Consider the following 8582-nt stretch of genomic DNA (forward strand, 5'->3'; position numbering starts at 1 on the left):
GAGGAGTAGGGGGAAGTGGGGAGGAGGAGAGCTCAGATAAGGTTGTAGATGACAACATGACAACAGTGATACTAAATTCTAGATCCGTTAGAAGTGACAGGTTTGGGTTTATGAAATTCTGGATAATTTACAACAGAGTGCTACTTGCTGCCTGGAGGTACGTGAGATGATTTTAGAAGGTATACAGGCACAACATTAAAAAAATATTGAGGCACGTAGAAAGCGAGGCATTGTCTTAGCAATTATTTTTTCTAATTAGAATGAGGAGAAAAAAACCCTCAGTGTGGTTCTAATGTGTCCTTAATAGCTCACTAACACTGGTTCATCTCCCTGTTTAATAATTGGGAAGCAGGCCTTGGCAAGCAGCTTCATCTAACTAGATGTTTATGACATTTTTTATGGCATGTGATATTGATTTTTAATTTCCAATAGAGTCAAGAGTTTTAAAATAAATATAAGTAAGAATAATGATACCGCTTAAACTAAAATATTAAGTATATGAGCCTAGGTGTTAAAGAGATAAGACACAAGTCATGACCACAGTATGCAAGTAATGTAGAGGGATGCTTCAGGACCTCTTTTATTTATGAGAGATTCTGGAGATGTTTGGCCAAGCAGCATATGCCCACATTTCCCTTTGTACTTACACATTCTTAGTGGACAGAACTCTACTCACTGGGAAGGGATGCAAGATCCCTTGTCCTATACTAGGGAAAACAATCAAATAGTTAAAGTGGATGCTGGATAGAACACACCTGAAATAAAAAGGAAACTTAATAGTATTTTCACCTCCAGACACTCATACTTCAAGTTTGTACAAATTACCATGCAATAGTAATCTATATTGCTATGACGCGCACTGACCACCAGGGGGCAGGTGCTCAACGCAGGAGCTGCCCCCTGTTGGTCAGTGTGCTCCCACAGCCAACCTCCTGTGGTCCCTCCCCCAAACCAGCTGGCCCCAATTGGCCCCTGTGGGACTGGGCGAGACAGGCCTTACTGGCCAGGCCAAGGGACCCCACCTGTGCATGAATTTGTGCACCAGGCCTCTAGTGCTTATAATAAGAAATGGAGAAAACAGTGGTTTTTCTTTTGACTTTTTCAAACATATGCAGTTCATTATACCGGGTGGGTATTTAAAAATAAAACATATTTGGCAAAATTAGTTGAAGAAAAATACAGCTAAAATTTGCAGTCTGAAACAAAAATCATAGATGTATTCCCTAATCGTCCATAAATCATAATATAATCATTTGTCAAAAAAAGCTCCATTAAGGTGGCAAACAATTCTTGAGTGGTCTGGGTTGGTTATTTAAGAATCCAGAAATGGGATATATTTGGAAGGAGTTAGTTCCTGAGTCTGACACTTGTTTGCACTTTTCTTACTAGACCAGGGTCATCTAAGAAATTAACACTCAGTAAGTCTTTTCAGCAAGTAGCTAACTCATAAATTTAGAGGTTGCCACTTAAGTGGACAGTGAATGTAAATGGATTATTTTATGGAGACTGAGGCCTCTAATAACTTTCTATAAAGATTCTTGGACACATTAAGAGAGCTTTGGCACAGGTGGTTTATTTTCTGCATGCTCTTTACCCTCTGCACCATGGGCATTAAAGAAATGCCTTGAGTGCTAACTACAGTTAGAAGTGGCTGTGCTGAGTCTGGTGTGGAAAGAAAGCTGAGTTGGATGACAAGCATATATGAATATTAAAAGGAAACATTCTTTATCCATTGGGCTCTGCTGGTAATAGATTGGTTCAAAGCATATCTCAACAGATTATAAGGTAGTTTTGGCCATTTTCATGTTCAATCCCAGCCCTGTAATTGCTTTCTACTATGTACTTGTGTTTTTTTTTACCTGTTCCCCATGACCATCATTCTTTACTTATTTTGTTCTGCATTACCTGTCTCTCCCTGCCCCTCCGCCCCCCACCATTCTTTACCTATTTTGTTCCGAGTTAGTGGTATACTCATCTCTCTTTTTCAATAGGCTTTTAAGCACTGTATCTTATATATCTTATTCAATTTCTAAGATAGTGCCTTACTGATAGTAGCATTTCAATCAATGTTTTTTGAATTAAATCCTGAGAAAGACTTAGCCTGCCTCAGGAAATGAGTAGACTACCTAGCATACCATTCCAGTTTTGCCACTTGCTACCTGAGTGGCTTTGTAAAAGTTACTCAGTCTTTTTAAGGCTTAGTTTCCCCACCTGTAAAATGAGGGTAATAATAGTACCTGCGTCTTAGAGTTGCAGTGAAGATAGAATGAAATAATTTATGGCAAGACTTAGAACAATGCCCAGAGCCATATATAGAAAGGGAGTCAATACAGTTTAAATATTTAATTTTGGTGATGATATCTCAGTACTTTATCAAGAAACAACTCAAAAGAATTATTGGTTGCAGCAGTGGAAATAAAGTGGCTGAAACACAAAAATCCAGATTTTCATCTTGTTTCTACTGGTATTTATTGTAACCTTAGCCTGACCAGGACGATTTCTGGTGCTTGTTTTCTCACTTGAACTTGATATCTCAAAAACTCCTCCAAGTCTCTAAGTTTTATGAGTATCATTCTTTTTGTTCTTAATGGAAGGACATTTAAAAAATGCAAGTTTATATATGGAACTTTTGGGAGATACTACATAATCTGTATATGATAGATTATATTTGATTAAAAGTTGAAAAATAGCGGTCTCTTACCAAGACCTCTCTAATTAAATCTTTTAATCTGTATAAATTTCATTTAAATAAGTGAAAGTAAGATGCATTCTTATTTAATAGAATTTAACATTTTTATCTGCTTAGCAAAAAATTGAAGCTGAATAGATGATTTATCAGGTGAAGTTATTAAACCACTATTAGCACAACTGAATAAAATGCCATACGGATTTAATGAATGTGTCATTTTCTCAGAGACAGTTTAGTTTAATGCTTTGGTGACGTCCCTGGATCCATTATGCTCTGTTTGGATGATTGCTGAATATTCAAGTTATTCTTCCGTAGTTCTCTCCTTGACACAGGTTTCAAGGAAAATTGGCATTTAAATCTTGAAGACTGGAAGTGGACGTGACCCATTCCACTGGGTTGGCCTTGAAATCCTGGATTAGAAGAGATTACCCTGGGTTTTCCTGGTCCTGAGTCACATCATCCAACTGATTAAATCTTCTTTTCACTCCAGATACCCAGCAATCATAACCCTCTTCTTTCCCCTGTGCTGAGTTTTGAAATGATAACATGTAGTGCTATCTCTCATACCTTGGGCACCATTCACTTTCCAATTCATTGCAATCTGATTTCTCCCTTTCCACTTCATTGAAACTGCTTTGGTAAAGGATAACTCTAAAGTTGTTAAGTCCAATAGATGTTTTTGTCCTTTTTTTTTTTTGACTCTCCTGCTTTAGACAATATTGCTGCATTCTCCTTCTCTAAACTTTCCTTAAAGAAGTGTACCTCTTTGCTCTGTGTCATCATTCTTACCTTGTTTTCCTTTCTCACGGACTGATCCTTCTTGAGACTTTTCATTATCTTTTGAACCTTCTTTTTATCCTTTGTTACATACTGAAACTCAGAAAATCCTGTGAAATCGACTTTCAAAAGGCACCCAGAATTCTACCATTTCTTATTACCCCTCTAAACTACCACCATCCTCATGAATTCATGATACAGTCGCCTAAAAACCAAACAAACCTGTTTTTACTCTTGCCCCGGATAGTAAATTCCATAAGACAACAGCAAGAGTAGGTTTATTAAAGCATAAATCATAGTTACTTTTCTAATCTAAACTCTGACGTCCAACATTATTAAGAGTAAAGTTCTATAATGTAGCCTATATAATGGCCTCTATGGCTCTACTTGAACTGGCTCCTCGCTCTCTCTGTAACAATCACTTCCTTCCGCTCTCTCCACCTGTAATATTCATCATCCCTACCGACCCCTTGTGGTTCCTCAGACTGTCCAAGCACGTTCTTCACTGAGGGCCTGTCCTGCTGACTCTTCTGCCTCGCTCTCTCTGTAACAATCACTTCCTCTGCCCTCTCCACCTGTAATATTCGTCATCCCTACCGACCCCATGTGGTTCCTCAGACTGTCCAAGCACATTCTTCACTGAGGGCCTGTCCTGCTGACTCTTCTTCCTGGAAAGCTCTATCATGAGGAATTCCTGACTTCCTTTTCTGACTTCCTTTAGATCTCCGCTCACCAATCTCCTTAGAAGTGAAGCACTTCCTGACCACATTATATAAAATAACAATGTGCTCCCTTCTCCTCGCCTTATTTGATTTTTTCTCCATGGTGCTTGGTCTTCAGCTTATTATACTATTGATGGCTGTCAAATATGTAGTCTGGACTTTACTCCTAAGCTATCTTATACAAATTTTTGCTTAGTCATCCCACAAGCACTTTGAATGCCCATGTCCAAAGCTCAGGCATATTTTGTGCCCTAGAAATACCCAACTTCTTGTATCATGAACAGAATCCTTGGCATCATGCTTCTATGCACTTATATTATCTTCACACCCATCAATATCTTCTTCACCTGCTAATTCCTACTCATGCGGCCTGATCAAATTTTATTTTCTTGAAGTCTTTTACTAACATGACTTCCACCCTTAGAGTGGTTAATTGTTCCTCCACTTTGTTTCCATAAAACTTGGAGCTTATCTTTAACTACCATATATATCTAATTATAGCAATATGATTCCTTTAATTATCTCTCTTCTCTAATAAACTGTAATTTCCTTAAGGATAGAGCTTGTGCTCTACATATCTTTCTGTTTCTGGCACCTTAGTATTGTCAGCATAGAAGGCACTCAAGTAATGTTTGTTAAAAGATCAGAGCCACTGTTCTTTAGGGAATGACAGAATATTAAGAAACCTACTAGCTAAAGAGAGCAGAAGAGGAAATGATAGGAAGAAAGGGACTTGTTTCCTGGCCAAGATTAATCTTTATATAACTTAAAATTGAGTGCTCAGGGACTGGAGGTAGGGTGTAGGGGTGAAAGAGGAATGACATGAAGGTTCTATCATTGCCATAGATGCATTTGGATATAGGGAAAATAATAGAGGTAGAACAATAGAACCATTTTGCTAGCAGTTTCACAGCACAGTGCCAAGTGGCTGGCCCTGCTCTAACAGTCCTGTTGGGTGGTGGCAGGGGGATAAATTACATGTCAGCAAATTCTTAGATCTAGAGGCATCTTGCTAACAAAAGACAAATAGAGAACAGCAGCCATGTTTCAGAGAAACCCCATGAATTAACGATATAAATAAAAAACCTTAGTATATTTTCAACCTATAGATAATTAGTTAATAATTTCCTTTGACACATGGCCTTTTTCTTACTCTTTTCTGCCTAATGGCAAATAAGATGTTGAATTGAAACTTAGAGAAGATAATTCAGTGATTGATGTTTCCATAGCTAATAATTATGGTGTCAGAATAGAAACCTACTTCTAATTCCAAATATTTCTGTTTTTTTTTTGTTGTTGTTGTTTAACATATTGCTTTTTCAGAAAGATATCGGTCCAAAGACATGTATTCAAGTGCTGATTTCCTTCATTCCTTTCAGTCACTTCACTGTTGGGGATTCAGTTTCCTGATCCTTAAAATATAATAATATTTTTTCCTCCTATTTCTCAGGGATGTTGTGAGGTTCCAATGAAAACTTATGTGGAGGTACTGTTTTTTAAAATAGGAAATTATCTTATTGGTGTATATTAAGTCTACTTTATTTAAAATTATATTATTTGATGTTTAGGATTAAAATGACAAACAATATTTAATTTATCCAAGTTAATGTTATTTTGTTATTATTTCCAGGTCAACTAATATGCTTGATAAATTGATTATGACTAAAGTGGAGCCTTTCTCTAAGACAGTGCCCTCAGGGTCCATACTCAAAAACCAATTATAGATGTGCACATGTTCTCTGGTTCCTGCTGGTGGTGTATGCTTTCTGAATGGATTCCAAGAAGAAATTATGTTATATTGATTTTCTTTTGTAGCAGGTTGTATAGTCAGCATGGCATGTGTACATGATTATGGAAATAATGATATTTGTTTAGAGGAGGAATATATCTTTATAATAAGTAGTTTTCAAAATATTTTAAGGTGCCAACTAGGATATTAAGTGAATATTTTATATGGTCACTCATATATTCATTCAATAAATATGTATTGGTTGTCAATTAAATGCCAGTGTTCTAGGCATTTGGAAATACCAGTGAAAAAAATAGATTCCAGCTCCTGAGGCACCTGTTTCAGTAGGAAGGGCAGAGGTTAAACAGTGATTATAATAACTGAGTATATTACATAGTTTGCTAGAAGGCACAGATTGCTGTGTGGGAAAAGGTAGAGCAGGGGAACAGGAGCCCAGAAGCTGAACTTATTCATCCAGCTAATTAATAAGTATTTACTAAGTGCAACTAAAAACAAGATAATGTCTAATTCATACTGCGCCAGAGATCCAAAATCTACCTTGAAAAAAATTCAGCAAAGATGGTGATGATACGGGGAAATGAGGTTAGCTAACAGATTGCTAGTGGGTGTGCAAATTATTCCAACTTGCATGTAACATAATCTGACATTATCTATTTTACATTCAAAATGTACAAATATTTTACCAACTTATGTGAATCCATTCTATGAAAGGGAAGGTATCAATGTGTAAGGATGCGGAAGGATGTTGATTCCAGCATTGTTTGTTGCAAAAAAAAGAAGAAAAGGAGGTAATTGGGTAGGAGAAGCCTTAAACCATAGCACAGCTAAAGCAGATTAGGAATCAACTGAAGTTTACTAAGCATTTAATGATAACCAACTTCATGAGACTTTAGGAATAACTCCAGAAAGTATAAATGATAATCCTTAAAGAGATAAAAGAAACTAATGTAGCCATAAAAAGTAACAAGCTCTTTAAAGAAAACAAACAAACAACTAATTGGAGGTCATCAAAATAAAAAGTTCAATAAATGGTGTGAATAGTAGAATAATAATAAAGATTTAATTAGCAGTTAAGGAAACTGAACAGAGGAGTTTGCCTAGAATTCACAAAAGACAAAAAAGGTGAAAACTGAAAGAAAGAATTCATGTAGGTTCAAGTTTTGCTACATTCATTTAACAGATTTTCAGAAGGAGAAAACATTCTGTGACAGTACCTGTATACCTATAAACTCTCAAACACTGGTTATTATTAATGTAAAAATTTTGCAAACCCAATAGGTTAAAAATTGTGAATGGGTATTTGATTTGCATTTATATAACAACTAGTGAGGTTGAACATTATTTTCTATGTGGAGTAGATATATATATATATATTTCTATTACCTATTCATGATTTTGACTTTTTTTTCTATTATCGCTTTTGTTTAGAAATATAAATACTTGTATATAAGGGCTAATAATCCTCTGCCAGTCATATAAGCTGCAAATAAATATATTAACTTAGTCTGTCATTTAGAAAATTATCTATGATATATTTTGTGTTTCAGAAGATTTTTCTCCCATTTATTTAAATACTGGAGGCCCAATGCACGAATTTGTGCACAGGTGGGGTCTGGCTGGCCCCGCCCCCAATTGGGGTCAGTGGGGCCGATTGGGACCCGGATCGGGCCAGTTGGCCGCCACAGTGTGACTCATAGCAACCGGTCATTCTGGTCGTTCCAGTTGCTTGGCTTTTATATATATAGATGTCAATGTTTTCCTGTGTTTTCTGGACCTCATGACTATCATACGAAGTATTTCCTTTCGCTTAACTCCCCAACCTAAGCTATATTCCTTTATAGTTGTATTTTACCATATGAATTAGATATTCAATTTTTCATACTAATCACTCCCTTGAATTTCTTTACCATTTGATCATGCAAGTGTGTATTTCTAAACTACAGTCTTGTACATTGGTTGCATATTGGCTGCGCCTTTTATGTTTTTTAATATACAATTTCTCTCCATATCTATTTTTTTCTTTGGAATTCATTTGTTGAAGAATCTTGATCATTTAACTTACAGAGTTTCCCAGTCTGGATTGGTAATTTCATACTCAGAGTATGATATATTTAACATATCCCCCTGCCTCTCACCTCTTATAGATTGCAGTTGGTTCCCAAGGCATGATGGCTTGATCCCTTTTGCAAATCTGTTGGTGGTGGCAATTTTTCCTAAAGAGACACATAATGTCTGGTTTCTTCTCAAATGTTCTCTCACTTTCTCCCGCTTTCTGCATTTCTTTTATTTTATAATGTTAGCAACCTTATCATGCCAATGCCTTAACCAATCAATCAATCAGTCATTAGGGGGTGGAAAATGGTGCTATTCTAATTCCAGTATTTTATTTTCATTTATTAGCTGGAATAATTTTAAGAAGAAATGCTTCTCCTCATCTGTTATGTGATTACCCAGTGGTACAATTCATATAAGGAATGTAGAAGAGATGCTTAATTCTTTCTCTTAATTTACCAGTTTCCAGGGTATTGAGTTGATTTCCATTCATTTTCTGAAGACCCATTGACTTTTCCTATCATTGTGAACTCGTAGATTTAAATGTGTTTTGATGTTTTGATCAGTTGGCATTATCATTTTAAAGCAAAAC

This window comes from Myotis davidii, unplaced genomic scaffold (assembly GCF_000327345.1).
Source record: "Myotis davidii unplaced genomic scaffold, ASM32734v1 scaffold473, whole genome shotgun sequence".
NCBI classification, from domain to species: domain Eukaryota; kingdom Metazoa; phylum Chordata; class Mammalia; order Chiroptera; family Vespertilionidae; genus Myotis; species Myotis davidii.